The sequence below is a fragment of the Corvus kubaryi genome, unplaced genomic scaffold, assembly GCF_017639235.1.
Source record: "Corvus kubaryi isolate FWS band 111438036 unplaced genomic scaffold, C.kubaryi_AGA036_p1.0 37398, whole genome shotgun sequence".
Taxonomy (NCBI): domain Eukaryota; kingdom Metazoa; phylum Chordata; class Aves; order Passeriformes; family Corvidae; genus Corvus; species Corvus kubaryi.
This window is the reverse complement of record NW_024581137.1, coordinates 29,342,164-29,364,947: the sequence shown is the minus strand read 5'-3', so window position 1 is coordinate 29,364,947 and position 22,784 is coordinate 29,342,164. Positions and strand designations below refer to the sequence as shown.

The following is a 22,784-nucleotide window of genomic DNA, read 5'->3' as shown; positions in this document are numbered from 1 at the left end:
TTTGTAATCTGGCAAAAACACATTCTCTTTTTGGCAGATAGGTGGACTTCCAAGATGAATACTAGCACCTATCCAGGGCAATGTTGATGTGCTAATGCTCACAGCCCACTGATGAAAGAAGCAGACATTTTCATGATGAGCTCAAGAAAATGGGTGACCATTTGGTTAAAAGACTAACATTAAAATCAGAGGCTGAGCTGAAGAAAGAGCTGGAATGAAGGAGGGTAGAGAACTTGCTCCTGCTAGAGGTCAAAGGAGCCTTGCAGACTCATTTAGCAGATGCTGCACCTCTTACCGTGTGGTGACAGAAGCAACCCAAACCCAGTATGGCCACAGGACTTACAAAAGGGAATTATGGGCCTAGTCTCGTGGCTGAGGTCAAAGGTTCTCTAACAGAGATTTAAGAGCTCACAATTAAAAGTCAGGCTGGGCAAATTTTCAGTGCCTGCAGTTGGGAAGATATAAAGTCATGTTTCCAATTTATAATTTGCTCCTGGCATTGCTGATGACACTTCAGTGATGGTTCTTAGAATAATTTACTCATCATGCTCAGATTTGGCCCAAGACTTCTTTTGTATTTGTATACATTCAGAGTTGCCCATGTCTAGAGTTTGTTAATTATAGCTTTTGAATTTGTTTGCCTCAGAATTGCAGAGATCCTTTTATTTAAAATAACAGTAGGAACATAATAAACAAAGAGAGGAAAATAATCAAACATAACTGCCTTTAAGCTGATCCACATAATGTTATATTGGATATCCCATCAAAATAAAAAATGCTTAGAAAAGAGTGATTCTTTATGGCAGTGGAAACCAAATGCTTTCAGCTTCTTATTGGAAAGAATAATCAAATTGCATCATGTTGGTGCCTTAATCCCACTAGGGTTTAAAGAACATTAGTTTATTCACAGCCTTCTTTCATCTAACACTAGACTAAGCCCTGTATTAAATCATTATTCAGAGCTGCTTTAATATTGTAGATCCCAGTTCCATGTTTCTCACTCACACTGAAAATGGCCTATTTTAAGAACTGACAGATTAATATTAGTATTTCTAGAAAATTAAAAAGAATTTTTTTTTCATTCATCATATAATAAATTATATATTAATAATCTCAGTTGTTTTCATTTCTAAGAAAAATGCCTTTATCTTCTCTGTAAACTAAGGTTTTGGAAAATGATACTTAGGGTGTATATTCAGTCATATATACTTCAGTCATATTACAAGTCATGCCTATTTTGTGGTTCACCCTTTTCCCAGGAGGTTCATATTTTATCTTTTCCATATTGTTATCAACACAAAATCTTTCCCAGTCCCCAGAGGCTTGTTTTAAGCTACCTGTTTCCAGTTTGTTTCAAATATTTTCCTACAATATCCTTCCATGCTGTACAGAGCAGCTATTCACCAGATGCCAGATGCATGAAGTACTCTTCAGCTGGCTCCTTTCCTCAAAATTATTGATTTCTATGCCAAACTAATTTCTAATTTTTGGACTTCATAGCTGCTGATTGTGCTGTTACCTCAGGGCAGTTGTTACTGGAAACACTCAAGGCACCAGTGACTACTGTCACAAAACTTTCAAAAAATTCTCAATCCCTTTCTCATGTATTTTTCCTGGAATTTCTAAGGCTGAACGACCAAACCTTACTAGCAGTAGGCAACTGTGGAACTGAGAATTTGCTGCAGAGCCACAGTGTTGCTTCCATAATCTATGAGACCTACATTTCAACAACTGCTTTTACACCCTAAACAAGGTTCCTTTATTGGTTTTTTTTTCCCAGATATTACTTAAACCCATATGATAGTGTAGGTGTAGTTCATGGAAATTACTTTCTTGGCCCTTCGACGTTTTATCTCAGGAGATGAAAAATGCATAAAGCTACAGCACAGTTTCAAATTCCAATTTCCATAGCCAAGGTGTCTTACAGCTGACATCTTGAGGGCTGTCCTACACATTATAAGTCATAGAACTGAAAAATATGAAGATAGGACTGCTTAGTGAAAAATACTATGCACTACTGAGTCTAGAGGACAAACTCTATAGTGCAGGAGAAGATATCAGTAGTGTTTTGCTGCATTTGTATATACCTATTACAATACTGCTCTCAATCACATGATCATGGGCAATCTTATTCCATAGCACTCTATGTTTATTCTGATCTCTCCAGAATTACAGAAGAAAGAGGGCTCAAGGTTTCTCAAACAACTGTAAATGCTAGAATTTTTACTATCTCCTTTGCAGTAAGCTACAATTGATTATATTTTTGTATGTAATAATGGTAGATATGACAGAAGTATATTTTGTAGTTTACAAAACTACAATCAAGTAGGATATTAATACTGCTTATCAATTTTCTGGGATTCATCTTCTCCCTCATTCTTCTTTAGGCCTTTCAAAAGCCTCTTTTTCTAACTACTTCATATCCTACAGCAGATGTTTTGCTGATCCTTTTCTCAGAAAAAGAAGAGAACACAAAAGCAACTACTCCCCAGGAGGACAATCTGATCCCTTTAAGGGCTTACTTTAAGCCTCCCATCTGAAGGATTTTGTGGGAAAGCACCTGAGGAGTGAATACTTCTGATTTGCAGGGAGCTGCTTTCTCTTGAGAAGTGATGATTACAGCAAGATGTTGGGGAGCTGGCCATCCCTCCCATTGTTCCAATCACAGGAACAACACAGAAGGATGGAATAAAGGCCTGAATATCATATTTGACAGTATTCATTTAGTGAAAAGCCCATACAGAAATCCCATATGTGATGTACATACACACCTGTGTTGGGTAAATCATTGAATAATCCCTAAAATAAGGATAAGGGTAGAGGTTGCCAAAACTACTATTGTTCATTTTCATCTGCATTTCAATTAATTTTACAGGAGACTCTTCCTGTTGTAAATGTATTTAGAGTTATTATAGATATCTTATTTTTTATCTGATGCAATGCATTAACAAAGAGTTGGATAATCTAATCTATAATCAGACCTTTCTGTTTCTAAATAAAATGATCAAATAAAATTCCTTTAGTTTATATGCTGACTCTTCTGCTTTAGGGTCCAGCTTCCTCAGTGTTAATGGGATGGTTACAGCTGTCAAATCTTCTCCCTCCCAGCCCTGCAGGGCAACTACATCCATGTGTTTTAGACACAGATGAGAAGAGAGAATTTACCTGCTCTTTGTATTTCTACCGAAAATACAGAATGTTCCTGGGTAGTGGCTAAAGAAATAATATTTTCTGTTTTACATATTCCCAGGCATGATGGACAAGCTAAATGACACACTCACTGAGACATTTCATGTGCTGCAGAAACTCCTGAGAGTATTTTGAAATCCATCCCCATCTAAGAGTGTAAGTCCACGTGGGGGTGTTGGGTTTTTTTATTATGTTTCTTTTTTTTCTCAGAGGTAAGTGTGTATATGATCAGTATTCCTGAATGGAGGTACTGTTTACATTCACAACTTCAGAAAGATCTCCTGCAAAGAAAAGAGGTTAATAATTTAGATTCTCAAACCTATAATAAAGATTATTAAATACAGACAGGCCTTAGCAAAAAGGCCCACCAGGTTTTTTGGTGTGAGTTTTTAGGTCAGAGGCAGTAGACATACAGATGTTTTCACGTCTGGATTTGAACGTGTGCAAATCCTGAGAGTGTTTGAATCTCAGGTTTGGATCTTAATTTTCCATCTTTGCCCATTTTTCTAAACAGCCTTTTCATCTTGCTGCACCAAAAAAATTAAAACAAACAAAAAAAGGCCTTCATGAACCACTTGTGAAGAAATAGTACAGGTCTTTTCAAAGTTAGTTTTAAGAAAAAACTACTACTATAATTTAAAAGTGCATTGTCAACTTTTTATTTTTTACACACCAAATACTGGTTCAATTTCTTGTGAAGATGTGAAGACTGCAACATCTTTGCTGCTCTTGTTACCATTTTTATTATGTTAAAGGGAAAAGGGAAGTAAACCTGAACAGAGTTGACTTGTCAGCACTGTCAGTGTGTTTCTGCGCTATAGATTCTGTGTGAAAAAGACATAGAAATTCTGAGAATAAAGAAGTCTGATGAAGTCCAGGAAACACTTTACCTCACTATTCTTCCTCTTTTCATTTTTTTCACCAAATCTTTGTTTGGTTTCCCTTGTTTTGGTAAAAATGATAGAATGAGCATATGTACCAAGCTGAATACAGGAATTATTATTTATAGTCCCATTTTTAACAAAAAATTTTTCACTCTTCTTTCTAAGTAAAGCAGTTAAGAAAACTGAAGTCCTAGAATAACGAGAAGCACTTGCTTGACATAAAGAACCATGTACATGAAACACAGAAGTGTTATCATGACTACTAAAGTGGGACAGTGTCTCTCTGAAGAAGAGGCAATTTTTCATTATGGTACAAGCCTTTGCTTCTTTTGCCTTAATCCTCAAGAAAGCTGACACCCTTATGTGTGACATTATCCTTACACCCTTACAGCATTCCTAGGACTATATTTTGGATGATGCCTTCATTCAGTATCTCCCCAAGTGTATAAAAAGAGGGATCCATTTCTGTTTCTCTCCCTGGAAGCACCTTGAAGCTTAATATTTCCTGTGTATGTTAAATTTAGTGCCCAATTATTGTAAAAGCAACAGAGGAGACACAACTGGTGTCTTGTTTGGAGATGGCAAGTGGTTGAAGCTGGTCATACCACCTAGCCAAATCAAAAGGTTTCTTCTTTTGTGAGTTGTGGGAATCCAGAAGTTTTCCCCAAAACTGAAGACAATATGAGCCACATGTATTTTTCAAATGTCAGTTCAGCAAGTTGCATAACTATGAAAAACATACAAATGAGTTTCACATTTCTGCAGAATAATTCACACACACAAAATTATGTGAATACATCATGGTACCAAGTCTTGAAATGCTGAGGTCTGTTCAGAACTCTGGTATTTTCTCTTGCATAAAACAAAGAAAGAGAGCTTTTTTTGTTTGTTTGTTTTGGGGTTTTTTTGTTTGTTTTGGTTTGGTTTTGAAGGCATTTTTTAATTAAAAAACAAAATCCAACAGCAAATACCACAGAAGGTGAACTGGAATACATATTTTACCTTTGTTTCCAATAATCCAAATACTATGTCTACAGCCAGTATAAGAAGCAAGTTTTTTTTCAATTGATATTTTAAATAGTTCTGCCATAACTGATCTTTTAAAGTAGGAGACAAGAGGGGACTCTCAATTTGAGGAAATTTAGGAAAACCATTTAGGAAAACAAGTTTGGATATAAAAGATATTGTGAATGTATCTTAATAATAGTAGCTATACTCCAAAAGAAATAGCTAATTATATTATATCAATGCAAATATTGATGCTTATGGTTAAACAAGACTTTAAAAATATATTTTATATTAAATATTTTTCTATATTATAAATAGAAGGTTGGCTGCTTTTCCATAGGAGATTTGTCTATATACTCAGAAGTCACCTCAGGTTTTAAAAAAAAAGATAATCAGACCTACTGATACTTTGTCTTATTATATATCACATACCAACTACAGACATAGCTTTCAGCATTACAATAAAAAGAGTCTACGAGGTGTCTTCCTTCCCCCATCTCGCTCCCAGAAAACATTTTTACTCAGCAATTTTCACAGCTGGGAAGAGAGTAAGGAAATATTTGAGGGCAATTATTTTCAAGTAATTGATAACTCATTTTAATTAAAATATTTCTGAAACTGTATCTATGCATTTAGTGTGCGTAGAGTGCAGTGCATACTGTGCTACAATGTGGAGTCTTGCAAAATGAAAAAAAAAAAATGCATCCATGCCTTGTAAATACATCTTTAGTGGCTGGAAAGTTCTCTTGCACAAATAGTTTTGTGTTGTGCCAGGTGCTGACACCTCTGAAATCTTGCTTGAAGTAGTTTATGGCTCTGTCTAAACTGGGGTAATTGAGCACAGTGGTTTATGCAATGATGAATTGCTCTTTGCATTTACAGGACTCTGTACAGTTGTTAGGTTTAGCACTGCTATGTAAAGCATTAAGCTTATTACGCCCAAAAGAATTAAATTATGCTGAGGCAATTTGATTACTTGTGTCCAAAGGAAGGCAAAATTGCAATGAGGTAAAAGCTTGAAGTGAATGTTGTTAACAGTAATGCTTTGTAATTAAAGAAAAATATTTTCTTAGGAATTTTTATTAAATCTATTTTCCCTTTTATTCAGTCCATTTGGTGTCCTTGTAAAAATGTCTTTTGACTTCCAGATGATTCAAAGTATGAAAGCTGATTGCGCTTTTTAACCTTATTTCAGTGTTTATACACACTACACACAATATTGTGTTTACAATCTGTGTCAGAAATTCTGGGTTTGTTTGATTTCTTTCAAAATGTTAAATGATAGACATCTTAGCTCAATTTTTTCTTGAAACACCCAGGTCTCTGAATGAACTGTGATTCAAAAAATATAATAGCACTTACTCATTTCAGTCTGCCAAAATTAGATCCTTCATTAGTCATGAATGGAAGCTGGTTGATAATTCATTAGCATTATTTTTAGTTGAAGCAAATGTAAAACGTAGGTTCCTTGTGGTGTTCTGCTAAATGCTGGAGAAGAGAGAAGACTGCTGAAGTAATGAAGCAACACTGGGCAAATCAATAGATTCCTGCAGAAACAGGTTATTCAAAATCAGCACCTTGCCTTCAGAAACAGGTAGTGATGCAGTGATGGCAAGTGCTGTCTCATGGGCAGCCTTCGCAGCACAGCTATTCTCAGCAATATATAATTTGATAAGCATTTTCATCTCAGCACAATTTAGCATATTTATTCCTTCATAAGTTTTAATTCCCCTTAAGAGGAATGATCCTATCAACATAAAGAGGTCATAAGGATTGCTGCATGATCAGATTAACCTCTCTTCGACTTCATTGCCTCCAAGCTTTAGATCAGTTCTCCTTGATTTTGGAAACAGTTTGTGTGCTGTTTCCAAGCTACTCTTTCCAATTTATTGACATATACTATACTTATTTACACATTATATTTATTTATCTATTGTTTTATTTCTTTCTATTAGTATTTATAGGCCCATTCCCACCATATAGCCTGATTCCATGAGGATAACATTACCCAGACACTGTATTTTAGGGTTTTTCTCTCTCTTCATTTTTGTAACCTTTTATTTTGTAACTAGTTAGTTGTACTATACTTAAAACAAATTCACAAGGGTATTAATAGTGATCTCTAGCTTTCTTCACAAAATGAGGAGAACAAGCAGCTGTTAATAACAGCGCTGCTTGCAGAACCCGAGCCATTGGAACTTCCCCTAAGACTAAAGCGATACAGACTTGTGAATCTTAGCTTACTGTTAGAGAAGTTTTTAAATTATTCCTATGATGCTTGAAAAGATAGATGTGAACTTCCTGTTGTGGTTGCCCTCTGAAGTTGCTTACAACAATCCTAGACCCTCATGCTTTCTCATTGCCTCTGTTGAGCTTGGAATACCTGATTCCTGGAGGTCCTATCAGGAGAACTGAGAGGGAGCACTGATTTTGTTTCCATCCAGGATGAAAATATGGAACGAAAGAAAACAGGTGTGACTTGGGATTTTGCCTAACCAGGGTTTATGCAGCATGCTTATGCTTTGAGACCTGCTCAATAGTTTTTTTAATTAGTGCTGTTGTTATCTGTGTGCTCGCTTGCGACATAACCGCGTAAGAGCAATGATTCCTTAACAACGCTTTCCTGGGAGCTCTTATGTTTTGTGTTGTTTTTCCAGACAGTAACAAGAGTTCTTCAGAAGAAATATGATAATGGAGTATCAATATATTGCTACTGGGTTGTGATCTTGTTAATACCTGTATTGTTGCTAATTGTGTTTGTATTTGTAATATGGTACACTAAGGAATGTAAGGTATTCCATAACTGTTAGATTTTAGGCAGGATGTTCAATTTAATTCTGACTTTTCAAGGCCCAGATTCTTAGGATAATTCAAATCTGTGTATTAATTATTATTCAGAATATAAAATGATGTCTATTTATTTAATCTGGATAGCTTCAATTGGAATAATTAACACAAGGGACATGTGCCTGAGATTCCATTCAAAATCTGAGCCTGAATTTTGTTGTAGTCATTGTGCATGGTACTACATAAACCCCGGGCAAAAAACAAATTTATATCCATTTTGAGTAGAACTGGATCCAAAACTTTTATTTATGTATGAGATTCACTTATTTCAGAAAATCCACAGAGCACTAATCCTGACTTTGTTTCAGTTGACATTGAAAAAAGAAAGAAAATATTGCAATGCTTTTTAAAGAGTTTACTCCAAAGACTAGAAACGTTAAGCCATGCTCAAATGAAGGGATTTTCTTCTGTAGAATAAACTTAAAGATGTGGAAATGTTAATTTTTTCTAGCAAGTCTGAATTATTACTGTTTCCGTTCAAACCAAATAAATAATTTTTCTTATTCTCTGCCACCTTTCTTTTTCACCTCTAGAAAAATAAGAGTCTATATTTAAGAACATGTCCCAACTTACACACTAAAACTGCAATTTTCCATTGTGTTTACAAGTCACAATGATTTATATCTACTAATTTCAACAGTGTGTTTGTCTACTAACACAGTAAGTGTCACAGTAGGTTAAACTGCATGTAAGCATTTTCATAAGAATTATTAAAACAAAAAGTACTTGTTTCCATTGCATCTCATATCACTTCCCAATTATTCAATTTAGACATCCTGGGCATTTTCTTGAAGAATATAATTTTATTTCAGTATGAAATCAATTAAAGACAATATTTCTACTTCTGGATTTTCTACTTGTTTTTCTCCTGTTGCTTGTTTTCCCCGTGCCTTCAAAATAACCAAAGTTGTGTGTGATTTCATGAATGTGTCTTTGTGTAATATACAGCTGCAGAAGAAACAAAACAGATTCTGATGAGGGGTGAGGGAGGTACTTTCAATGACTAATGTGTTTGGCTTTGTTTTGTTGCCTGTCTGCTCAACAGCAAGGCATTAGATAAAAGAAAGCAATAAAGGAAGACTTTAAAATGTGAGATAGAAAGGTACAATAATGATACCGGTACTGGTACAAATTACCTCTTCAAAGCTATATTGAATATTGGGTTGATTGGGATAAGGGTGCTTGGCAGGAGCACAACATAGATAAGTCAGTAATCCTCAGATCGGGGAAATCACAAACATCAAAAATCCTGCAACTAGCTGGAGGCTTGAAAAGAAAGAAGTTATCAAAAATGTGCCATTGATATCAGTTCAAAACAACAGGATGATTTTTTGTTTGCTTTCTTTTCAATGGTGGGATTTGCTCACAAAGAGGATTTATTTACTTATTACTTTTCCTAAAGGCTTTTCACCTTGCAAAAGTAATATAAATTACTTTGTTTCTAAAGCCCTGTGTCAGCACAAACACGCTGTGACAAGTTCCCCCAAGGAAAGTCCTGTAGGGTCCAAATCCCAGCTGAAATTCCTGAGTGAGCCATGCTGAATGTTTGCTACCTGACTGCTGGTCGGAGTGACTGGATTGCAGAATACTGACTTGAAAGGTAGAAAAGCCTGAGGATCTGTACATCTGGCAGTACAGGTGGCTGCTCATCAAACCAAGGAGCACCATTGGAGATTTATTTTGAACCCTATCACTCCTTACAAAAGTATGGTGAAATTGCAGAAATAACATTGATTATCATTGATTATCTTCTATTGACTTTATATTCATTACTATCTCCTCCTGGACCTCATTTGGACTACCAGCCTCGAGCAGTTTGTAACTGATCCTGCAGGTCAGCTACCCTGATGCACAGCACACGCTGACTTTCCTGCCTACTGATGTTTCTTCTTCCAGTGTAAACTGGAGTATAGGAAATAAATATAGAAGAAGAGAGAAAATTATATTGAGTTGCAGCTCACCTTATTCCACAACAGAATGCAAGCCACCATCTGCACCCAGGCTCAGGGTCTAACAGCACCTGCAGTTTGGATGAACCATTAATTTCAGCAGAAGCAGCATGATGCTCTGTTAAGTAGGACAGCCACTTCTTCTCTTGAACTGGAGTGATTTCTGGGAATGACATAGGTTGGATATTAGATAACCAACATGAAACCCATAGTTTTCTAAAAAAAAATACTCATTTTCTTCCCATATCACCATTGCAATAGTTTCAGTTACAAAGAAGAAGAGGCATAGTGTCACCAGCTTGCTGTCCTGATTATTTTCTTGAGCATCAAGCTTGAAAAAGATTGAGTTGTTTCCATCTGTGTGCCTCTGTACATCTGTTAAACTAAATAGATTGAAGGGACTGAGAAATACTATTAGATGAAACACTGATTTCTGTGCTTTTTAAACATGGAAATTACCTAGCTACTCAAAAATAATGTTTTTTCCATAAAGAAAACACAGATGACTTAGAATAGGGAGTACTGTTCAAAGCTTATTCTTTAAGTTATGTCATCCTTATCAAGTATTTCAGAAAACATATATTATGTCTGCTGTTTGGATACAGGCAAATATATTATCAGTGTGAAAGAACCTCAAATAAATGAATGCAATATATCAAATACTACCAATAGTAGGTGTTCTTACACCATGTGAATACCGAGAAACTACATAAAAAGCCTAGTTTTAATAATAGTAACTCAACAGCAAAAAGGATATAATATTATTTCCTTTCCCTCCCCCATGACACACTGTGGCTTAAACCAGAAGCGCTTATTTATTTATGGAAAGTTCTGCTCTGGGTTTGCATACAGCTTGGTGTAGGAAATTACTGTTTTATCTGACTGAGTGTTCATCAATATAAATCACTGTATGATAGTTTGATCCATATATATGTGTGTGTGTATATATATATATACACATATATATATATATATATATATATATATATATATATATAAAATGCAGCCTTAGTAAGCTTGGAGAGGGTCACAGGAGGTTGTTCTAGCCACTACAAGTCTAAAGGACCTAGAGCATCATCTCCACATTTAATGCCACTCATCATCCTGTGTGAATTATGTCAGGATAGAGACTATTTGGCTGCTTATGGATAGAATGCATGTAGATATTAAAGGAACAAACTCAGCAAAGTCAGAGCATCAATAACTATAACAGGAGTAAAATGACACAAACGTATCTGAAATTCTTGTTATTTTCATTCTATAAAAGCAGTTCAGGTGACCTGCAGCCATGATTTTAAGGTAACCATACTTCCAACCATCAGGAACGGTACTATTTTAGGCTTAAAATCCTAAACTGGCAGTTTTCTTTATTCTGCTCTGTCTACAGTAGAAAAATTTGAGATGAAGGGCAAAAAACCCACTGAGCTGTGTTTCTTCCATCTGTATAGTTACAAAGGGAAGGAAAACACACAGGTATCTACTAGGTCCTGCCCTGATCAAGATAATTGCCTCATTGTGTCCATTATAAATGTTGTCATGACTTTGGTTCAAATTTTGTCCTGAAACAATGGAGACCACAAAATATGTATTTGCTACTTATTGAGAATGTTATGGGAATAACATAAATATTTCATACAAGGGTAGCAATACGTCTTTAACAAATATTATCTAGCCATAACATTCTGGCACATGGATTGCTGAAAGAATTGTCATTGGGGAGAAGTTCTGACAGGAAGACTAATATCCCAAAGTAAATTTGTTTTCAAGTCTCCTTTTAGAAAGGCTTTCTTTTTTCAATTTATTGTAGAAGGATCGTGTGATGGGAGAGGTGGAGGTTTCCCTGTGGGTGCCTTTTACTGAGGGCTTCACCGAGGAATAATTATTGTAAATTCACAATATGCTCTGTGGAGCCAAAAGACACAAGAAGATTCTGTGGGGACAAGCTGAAGATTATTCCCATATCATTCCCTTTCTCTGTCCAGTTTTTGGACTGGCTAATTCTAGAACATGAGTGTGAAAGGCAGCATCTATCTAGGAAACTAAGTAGAGTTTAGATGTTAGCAATGACCCAGATACTGCAGCTCAGACATACATACACTCTTAAATTTGTAGAATCCCTTGAATGGCTCGCTGCCACTGTAATTACTGGCATGAAAAGCTTTAAGAAATTTCTTTATAATGTAACAACATATTGATCACTAGATCTTACAGTGACCTTTCTAAATGAACTATTACAAGATACTAGCTTCCATGCTTGTATGAGCTACTAGTGGAAATCAATAATTTTCTTTTTTGTCTCTTTTTTCAGATTTTTTTAATGTCTTCTTTTTGGTCCCAAATTTCTCCATATCCATAGCTAGTTTTCTCTTCCGTAACTATGTCTTTTAACTATTGGCTTATTGTTATTTCTGGATTTCCTTATTTGCTGTGCTTATTCTCCTTGCTTTTCAACAGTTTTATCTTCCTGTATTATTCTGATTGTATTTCTAGGAAAGTATTGCAGGAATCCCACTTTTAGAAAGTAAGACTTAAACATTTCTGTGACTCGGATAAACTGTCACAAGACTTTTTTGTTATTAAACATCTAAAGATTGTATAGAGACGCTTAATAACTTCTATCACTTAAGGAGTGAATAAATGCACTAAAAACAACACAGCATTGTCTTATTATTTAGCACATAAAACACTATGCCAGATATCCTGATCTGAAGGAATTAGGGACCCAAATGCAACGTAGACTCAATTCACTTCATATTATTACAACTATTTGTATTTTTAGTAGGTATAGTAGGAATGTTTACCAGGAAAAGAACAAAAAGAAAAAGAAAATAGAAAATTTGACAGAGTTGTTGTATTTCATTCAATAAGATAACTTCAATAACTGAAGTAACCTTCAGCTGCAACTCCTGATTATTTTAGGCTCGAGGTAGAAACAAACACAGGAATTACTTTTTTCATCTTTGGAAACTCCCTTAAAACATATTACACTGGCCTTGGGACATTATGCAGACCACAGGCCACCTTAAGGCAAGCCTGAAGGCCAGCTGAAAGGTTCAGATAGACCAACGTGCAGCTGCTTGTCTTTCTTAACATAGATGAGATCTTCTCACCCAATTTCTGTGCTTACTGTTTGGTTTCTTTTCAAAGCCTACTCTACTTCAAAATACTGTCATATGTTCCTCGAAAGGACTATCAACTACTTTTGAAGGATCATCTATCATGCTGCACATTACTAGGGAAACCCCCACTCTTAACTCTGTAAACTGAAAGAGCCCAGATTCAAATTTACCAAGTGTGGACTCAGGGAATTCTTATAAAAGGAATCCTGGATGAAAAATCAATGTTGGCGGGAGTTTCGCTGCCTCTAGGCCATCCCTTTTGGTAAGTCTTCCTTATGAAAGAAGCCATGAACTGGCTCTGATATACACCCTCAGAAATAACAAGCAGTATTTTATACCTCTGAAATGAGCAACTTTTAATCTCTGGCAGATAGTTTAGATAACAGATCCATGGACTATTTAGGGAAAATGGTAAACTTCTAAAGCTTCGTGGTACCTTGATGATGCAATCCATTGAAGTGTCAGGATGATAAGAGTATTTGTGCAAAACACTGAAGAAACAGTTCTGACACTATTGTGCTGACATTACCAGAATTGCTAAGAACACTGACTTGAAAAACTGGCAATGTGCAGGTTTCAAAGCTGGTTTAATCTAGTGTTTCTAGAAGATTAAAATCATGCACTAAAAACAAGCACTTCTTTCTAAAAGAAAAAAGTTCTTTTATTGCAAAGAATGCCCATGATAGCTCTTATCCACTCCAGTATTTTATTTGTCATTTATTTACAATGTTATATATATACAGTCCAAAATATAAATTATAAATGAGGCAGCATTCCTTAGAAGAAACAGAACAGCATTTTTCCCCACTGGACGGATAGTTTTCTAATTCAGTATCTTCATTATTCAGTATCTTTATTATTGTAAACAGAAAAGTATTTAAAGGAAATTCTGAACTGCAAAAGAACACACTAGACATTGGTCTGTGGTTCTTTTGTTCATGTATAACAGAAAAAAAAAATTAAGAGACAGCTTCTGCATATCTGCGATTGTTAAAATCTTACTTTTCAGACAACACCCAAGGCTCTACACTGAAGCTGATGCTAGATAACTAGTTGTGAAGATTAACATGCAAGTGACTATAACTGAGGAGCTAAACATCTATCTTGCATGCAGGGCACACTGATCAGAAGGCTTTCAGAAGGCTCATTACAAGCAAGTGTTAAATACAAAAGTTAGTTTGTGAGCCAGACAGAATTCAGAGAACCAGAGATAATGAGACTATAAAGATGATATGTAGCTAGCAACAGTTGTGGCTTGCTTAGGGACACATGTAAACACAGTCTGGTTAGGACACTTAACAGGATAAATGTGGAAAAAAATAGAAAGGATAAAGCAAACAATACATCAGATGGTTTGTGGGCAGTTTTCAGTACATGCATGTTCTCTGTTAATGTTAAGAAGAAATAACAAGCCATGACTACTATTTGCAGAATGAAAGCATTCAAGTTTTTCCCACTGAAAAGATACCTGCTCCTGTTACCCCTTCTCCAGTGTTACTGTTTGTTCTATGTAATGTGGCAGCTGTCTGGATGCATGCTGGCTTTAATTCTTCAAAGGCAGTTGTTTCCCTACTTTCCTGCCCTGACAGACACACTGTTTCCTCTCTTCACTTCCTCAGGTGTCTCAATCAGAGATGAAATAAAAAAAAATTATTGTTGGAAGGACAGAAAATTGTAGTCACTCTGAATGGGAAAATATGTTAAAGGTCTAAATTAAAAAGCCTATAAAAATACAATTGCTCAATGAGAAACAGTCTCTAGGAGTAAGCCCTGAGCAGGTTACCTGGGGAGGCTGCAGTCTCCTTGTGACAGAAGGCTGCAAATGATGGGTAGGGCAATTAGCTGTCAGGGATGACACAGATTCAGCTCACTGTGCTTTATAGAACTATGGGCTGAATGAATAGCTGCATTTTGTATCATGTCAATGAAAATAACTTGAATGAAACTAACACAGACCACAATTTTATTCTCAAGCAGGCTATTTCCTGAGCAGGTATTAAAATCACTGTGTTGGGCTTTCTTGTTTGTTTGTTCTTGTCTATTATTAATTATATTTATATATATATATATATGTAACTATATATTAATTATATATATGTTTGTGGAAACCTCTCTGTGTAATTATGTAGATCTCATATGGGTTTTAGCCTTGGTCTTTGGCCTTTAGATATCTGTGCATCTATTTGCTATTTTTGTTATATTCTTCTCTTTGTATACCCACTAGATTTGGTAGGAAGTCCCACTAAAATGAGAAATAACACAATTGCCATTGATACAATACCTGTAGCCTGTCTTAGTCATGGTAAGGTTTTGTAAGGTTAAATTAAAATACATGACACCTAATTTTTTTTATCAAAATTAGCTCAGGTTTCTTTTCACAGAAATTAAACTCTGGCATGGAAACAGCATTGTCATGTCTAATTTATATCATTTTTTTTACTCATTAGTCTTACTTTGTGTATACCCTTTCCTCTTAATGAGAGCAGAAAGAAAATTTGCAGCCTACTGAGTCAGCCATCATAATTGTAAACTTGTTTCAGGATCTCTCAAACCACAGGTTTTGTTAAAATTATAAGCCAATAGAGCAACAAAGCCCTGTCAATAAATAGAGTGCAGTAGTGTTTTTAAAGCAGAAGTAAAATGATCAGCTCTTTATGTATTTGTTATGTGTATAAGAGAACACCACAACAACGTTGTGTTTGTGGTGCCGCTGGATCATATGCTGCCCACATTTGCTGATTGTCATGGTGATTTATTGTTGTGACCAAAACTTCCCTGCTTCTGCACACGAGTGATTGTACGCGATTTGGCACATGTATGGCCAAAAGCATCGCAAATGTTTTCTGAGGTTAAATCTGTATTAGTAAATTTAACAAGTGCTATGGTTGTTAAAATAACCATTGGTAGATTTAAATTGTTAGAATCATCCTTTAGACAGCTTCAGCATGTTCCCACATGATTCCCAGGGGCAGTTCAGGGTCTAGCCCAGGGCAGTGGCTGTTTGCAGTTTGCAGGCAATCACCTTAGTTTGGAAACTAAGAAAATATTGTAGTGTGGATCTGACTCCTCATGTGCCAGTGGGCCTCAGCGGCAGGGAAGGGTCCTGGGAACATAATGTATTTGTTGATCCTGGTGGTTTGACTGTAAGAAACTGTCATAGGTTAGCAAGCATAGTCCCGGAAGGGACGTCCTTGCTAAGGGGTGCTTACAGTTTCCTCTGGGAACTGATAGAACCTATCAGCTGGCCAGTTTGAATATGGACAATTCTCTAAGCCACTTAAAGTTGTGATCACCTCTGTGATCCACATTTAAGAATAGGCAAACTCCCCCTCCAAGCTCTCTCTCATTTCCGGCGCTGGCACAGGTGGCTGCAGGCCCTGTGTGGGGGCCAGCGGGCCCGGCCAGGCCCTGCCTGGGCCAGGCCGGGCCGGGCCACGGCCATCCTGAAGCCATGGACCTGTTCCAGCCATGGAACCCCCCCCACTGCCTTGCCGTGGGCAGCCGGAGCGGCTCGGCTCTCCCCCCTCTCCACTGCGATAAGAAAAATTCAACATTCCAGCTGCAAGGCCGAGGTGAGATTAACCCTTTTATTGCTGTGAAGAGCTGAAAACCTGAGGGAAGAGAGAGGAGATGCTTAAAGCTGAAATTCTGTTGTGAAGCTATGATATATCAGAGTATCCTGTTGTAATTTCATGAAGATATGGGGGGTGGAGTGTTCAACTCGTGAGCAAAAGCACCTGCGCTGAGATAGGCAGATGCTGACGCAGCTGTAATTTCATGAGAAGTTTGGACAGGGAGAGATGAACCAGATGAGGACTTTTGCTCCGAACGGGAAAGGAGAAAACCTCAGTCCGTAGAGATGCTCCCAGAGATAGTCCTAAAGATGAAGATGATGAAGACCCTTTGCTCCCAGGGAAGGAGAAGGGCCTCTGTTTTTGTTTCTGAACGGCTCAACCTTAAAATTGTACCCCAAAAAACTTCAAGAGTGGACCCTCGAAGGCAGTTGCGGGAAAAGCTGCAAGTCGGGGGAAAGGACTCACACGCAGGCAGAGAGACTCCTCTTCCTAAATGGACTGAACGATATTTGGAAGTGGGCGGCTGTCTCGTTGTGATAATGTTTTCATAGCATGAGCAAGAAGAGACTTTTCTTTCTAAATGGACTGAACAAGGTTATTATGGAAGTGGTAAACAGACTGAACATCTTAAGGGTTGTCTTTTCACATTGTCAGTGGGAGAAGGGAGGAAGGTGGGGGGAGGAGGAGAGTTCTGAAGGTGGTATAATTTTTTTTCCTTCTTCTTTTAGGTCTGTTAATAAACTTCTTTATATTCTTTCAAGTTTGGTGCCTGTTTTGCATTTCTCCTAATTCTTATCTCACAGCAGATAAACAGTAATGAGTATTTTGGACCAAACCACTACACTAAATTGGTGTTTCCGCCCGGTTACAAACCGAACCCGCGACAGAAACATTATGCAGTACATGCAAAACCAGTAATTTTCTTTTAATAGGTTTGTAGTTGCAGACGTAACTCTTTGTGTATTCATGTGACAAACATAAGCTCACTCCATCAAGAAGGAAGGAGGGGAGGAAGAAGGAGTGGCTGTCAGTCATACAGGTGTCTGACTGCTGGGGTCTTGGTTAAGAGGTTCTCTTGGGTCATCCTGACTTGCCCTTGGGAAGAGATGACTTGTTATCACTGATTGATTTATGCCTTCCAGTACTTGACTGGGAGTGGATTATGCTGGATTAAAATAATGAGCGGTTCTTTACTTTTCAGGACAAAAACAAAGGTCCTTGGGCATAATAATGGAAGACTATTTTAGCTATATAATAAAATTTGCTTTGAATGCTTCTGGATAAAAGAGGATTGATGAATGTTTTAGGCAGGCAATTTTCATTCAAGTTGCTTGCTATAGCTGTATAGCTCTTCAGAACTTTTTGGTTTGAAAAAAGAGTTCTCTTGAACAAAGAGGCAGTTTCTGTATAAATTTGTGCTCTTCTACTTGTTTCTGCATATGAGAAAAAAACCTCAGAATACTAATCAATGTACTGACTTTTACACTTTATAATAATATTGTTCCTTTATCCCTGTACTTAGAGGTGCAATATGCTTTTTATTTTATATATCATAAGATTTGAGCAGAATCATGATCCTGCCTTACAGATGATTCTTACTAATTGCCCAAACTTTTTCCAAGTCGAAAAATCTTGAACACAGTCTTTAAATGTGGTTTTCATCTACTCAAGAATTTTTTTGGGGCTCTGTTGGAACAATTCAGACTATAGATTACATTGGATTAGTGCAAATCAATGAATTTAAAATAATTAAAACACCATTATTAACCAAGACCTATCAGCAGGAACCACCATGTGAGGATTATATTCTACTTGCCCAAATACTAATTATATTTCATATTTTTCATCCTTTATATGGCTCTTCAACTTCTGGAAATGCTCCCTAAGTTAAATACTCAATAGAAGCTGGGCGTGATTTTAAACACTAACACATCAGCAGCACCTGCAAGGGGAGTGGGGAGGCAGGTGTCTGAATGGGAGAAGAGAAAAAGAATGTGGTGGTTCTGTCCTATGTTGACAAAAATATAAATAGAAGGGTGGGGGAGGGGGAAGTTTCTTGTCAATCCCATTTTCCCATTAAAACTGTAGACAGTTCAATTAGTACCTGCAAATGAGGCTTCTCTAATATTAGTCTCATTACTGATTTTCTTTTTTCTCTATATAATTACTTCTGTTTAAGTTTTAAAAAGTGGGGTAGAATCTCCTTCAACAATCCTTGTTTCTCACTGTGATATATTTGTATGACCTTCCCAGTCACCAAAGAATCCGTATACATGTAATTTGCTGACTCTCATTCAACTTCCACAGATGATTACTTCCCTGAAATGGGTAGGAAGAGACTCATCTGAGTTGCCATAGATATTCTTTCATAGCAGAACACAGAAAATAACAGCTAAATCAGCAGTAGTTCTGTATATCCATAAAACCTGAGATGCATAAATCATGGTTTAAAATCACAATCTTCTTTCCATGTCTCCAGGGAAGGAGGAAAGAAATCACAGATAACCAGACTAGATTTCTTCTGTGTTATTTGCACTGCAAACAGCTAGAACAAGTCAGCACATAGAATTAAGCTGAGGGAAGGAAAATTTTGGCCATGGATAGAAAGAGTAGGATAAAAGCTAGAAATGAGTCAGAGATGACCCTAAGATAGCAAGCAATGTTTATAATTCTTATAAATTCCTCCCAAATGACAAGATTTTTGTTGGTCTCATGGTGACCCTGTGAAACTCCAGCCCACTCAGGAATTTCTGTGTGTTTAGTAAAAGTCCCCTCTTCCAAATAGCCCCTACCATAGGAAATGATTGAAGGGCCAGGAGACAGAAATTAGGAGGGAACTGTTCAGGGTAGGAGATGCAGAAATGGGGCAGAACGTGGAATTGTGTGGAAAAAAACTATACAGCTCATTTTGGAGCTAGGGCAGCAGGTGTGACTGCTGACAAGTGAGAGCTCTGGAAGTTTCAGAGGATAACAACTCCAAGGCATACTGGGTACTGGACCTCACACACGCTGGGGATGGGGAAAGGCACAGCTCATTAGATGCACAAACATATTTTTCTTAAAAATCTCATCGATTGGCACCACAATTGATATCTACAAGGGCAAAAAATGCTGGATTTGAGTATGAGGAGAAAAGTGATTGCTAGTGGTTTGAGAGAATTTATTACAGGAAGATGTGTTCTTTGGTTTAGACCTAGTAAAACACCTGGGTAGTAGCCTAAAGATAAAATGAGAAGAGATGAGAGCACTATATGCGTGAAAGTGATCTCCATAGGAATTAAACCTTTTTTAATTGTCCACATTATGACATTAACCACAGTCATCCTTTGCAAGACCAAACATGTAAAACATGACAAAATACTAGTTCAAAAAAGAAAAATAATAAAAAGTCCAACAAAAACATACACTGTAAAGGAGGTTTTAAGATTGCTGAATCATGGTTGTATAGTTTTTCTTGTTTTACACTCAATATGAGGCAAGATCTCTACTGTACCCAAATTATCAAATAGAAAAGAGAATACTGAGACAGTGCATTAAGCAAAGAGACAGTAAGAATGTCAGAGGAGAACAGATTCGCAAAAGTTGTGGGTAATTTTTAGAATTTTTTAGTTAACTGCCTAAAATGGACATTTTCCATGCATTCTGCAATTCTCTGTGTGCTGAACATCTGAAATGTCATACTTGCTGTTAAATAGGTGGCTGCTCCATTGGAGTGGATTTCTAACAACAGGCTGTGGATTGGATTGCAGATGTACAGAAGATGCCGCTTCTGCCTAGCAGCATGAATTTACCTTACTATTTCCAAATTAGGGAGCTAACAGTAACCACAGTACCTCGCTGGTGCCATGCAATTCCCATGGCCACAGAAGGGAATTGGGAGATGAAGTCCCTCATGGGAGGCTACTTCCTTGTTCATGTAACCCTCAGCAGATTTGGAGCCAGCAAATAAGAGTGTAAGTACGGGTGTCTCTCTGCTACCTAGGTAGCACAAGAGATCAAGAAACAATTGTGATCTTGAAGCCAGTGGAAAATAAGAAGTCTTTGTTCAATCTCACAGTGGATGAATAAAAGACTGGAAGCAATTAAATTAAAAATTAGAAGAGGAGCCATGAACAATGATTGTAAGCTTTCAACACAAAGATAATGTAAATGAAGAGAAGAATGAAAGCAGATCAGCAATTTATGTTGTATGGATTGATCACAACCCACTTGTGTTGACAGAGAAAGAAACCAATGAATACGAAGAGGTTGGGGATGATAAGAGCACTGAAAGGGACTGGGAAATTTAGGCTGGAAGAAACTGAGTGCTTCCATAGATGGATGTGTATGGAGTGAAGAAAGTGCGTGAATTTCCAGTTTCAGCCCTAAAATCAAAAGAAGAAAGGGGTTGGAAAAGAGAAGGAAGTAAGACATGTACAGTATTACCTGCTTGTTTTTTCTAGGATGCTGGTGTGATCTTGCGAAGAGAGATGAGAGTGAAGCGGAAAGGGACAGAGGAAAGAAGCTACCAAAAAGTTGGTGTCCTCTGCAAAAATGTTTGGTCAGAAAGTTGGCAGGACTGTGACTGCAAGACATTGACCTCATAAGGCATAAGGTCCTCTTACTATATTTTCCCAAATATGTTGTATTCTGAAGACCTATTTCTGCAAAACATCATTTGACAAATCCCTGGCATCTGACAAGCCCATTAGCATCGTTGAGGTTTAGTCAAACTAATGTTATCTGCCTGTTGTGGCTCCAGTGTACTTTGCCCCTGGCATAGGATGGCAGGGAACTAAACCCGAGCAATTCAGCTGATAACCGAGGGCGCCCTATGCTGCCTAGTGCCGGACCCAGCGGGGCACGGCCCGCCCAAAGGGACCCCGCGGTCGCCGCTCCGGGGAAGCCGCTGTGCCGCGGGACGGGCGCCGCGCTCAGCCCCAGCTTTTTGCCGTACGATAGCACCGGGGCCACCGCTATCTCTTCCGTCGGCAGAGCGGAGCCGAAACGCCCGTGTAACCGGGGCTCCAGCAGCAGCGAAGCAAGGGGCGAGCCTCCCGCCGCTGGTGCGATGCTGACAGCTCGGCCAGCCCCTGCGGACGGGCAGCCAGAGCAGCACCACGGACACTGCCTCGGCCTCCCGCCCGCTGGGCGCGGGTGGCTGCGGGGGGAACCGCACCGCGGGGCCGGGGTCGAGCCCGCAGCTGCGGTCGCGCTCCGGCGGCGGGGCAGGGCCGTCCCCACGGGGCGCGGGTGCGTCGGCAAGGGAGGAGAAAAGGGTGCTCTTCCCGACTCTCGTCTCAGCCGTGACCGCGAGCAACCTGTGTTTACACAGGGCGATTCCCGGGCTCTCAGGTTTAGCGCTGAGAGAAAATTTATTGCGGTTATTCCAGGGGAGAGAAGAGCTCTGATGCTTGCTGCAGTGGCGGCGAAAGGGACCGGAGGGAGAGAACGGGCGGGGGAGCGACGGCGGGTCAGAGCGGCACCGGGGCTTTCTCGGACGGTTTTACTAGTCAGCAATCTGGCAGTAACTTTCCCATGCAGCTCCTTTCCTTTGAAACAAGTGTTTAGCCTAAAATGTCAGTGTAATAACTCAGAGATTCATCACCTAATGAGCCGCGTCCTCGGTCAGTGAGACCCGCCGTTTCTCCCAGTCGCTCGGCGAGCGACAACCTTGCCCTCAGTGATTCCCGTTCTGTCCCCAGGTGTCCTGCTGTCCTTGTCCTCGGTGGAGCCCGGTGCCTTTGCGCTTCTCCCCCACTAACCCCCTATTTTGGGCGGTCGCGTGTTATTTTGGGTTTCTCTGCTGGGGCGACTTGCGGCTGTGACGGGGTCAGCGCAGCGGAGACTGGAAGCGGGGGGGGGGGGGGGCCAGGGGGGGGGGGTAGTGACAGACACGGGCCTCACTGTGACACTGAGCTGGTGTCATTTGTCTTTCAACCTGAACGCTGTGATTTTTTTCCCCCCACGACTATTTTCTGTTATTGGGGCTACATGAGCGCTCGGAGCTGACCTTCCTTCTCACTGGCCGCGGGACCCCCCTCGCATCGCTCCCCGGCCACCAGTGGCTCGGGGTTTTTCCATCTCCCCATCCCATCCCCACCCCACCCCCATCCCGGAGCGCTCCCGCCGCGCTCCCCCCGCCGCCGCCCGGGTCCTCCCTCTCCTCGCGTGACCTTCCCAACATGGCGGCGCGGCCGCCCCTGCCGCCTCCGCCCCGCCGCCGCCGCGAGG

At 38.9% G+C, this 22,784-nt stretch overlaps 1 long non-coding RNA gene across 9 annotated transcripts in view; it reads right to left on the bottom strand.

Annotated features, from left to right (window-relative positions):
- The window catches only part of LOC121672039, a 130,307-nt gene that overhangs the window by 106,740 nt on the left and 783 nt on the right, over positions 1 to 22,784 (bottom strand). For all 9 annotated transcript variants that reach the window (XR_006018741.1, XR_006018735.1, XR_006018739.1 and 6 more), the window contains exon 2: positions 9,890 to 10,040. This is a non-coding gene — a long non-coding RNA (uncharacterized LOC121672039). The remainder of the gene's footprint in view (positions 1 to 9,889; positions 10,041 to 22,784) is intronic.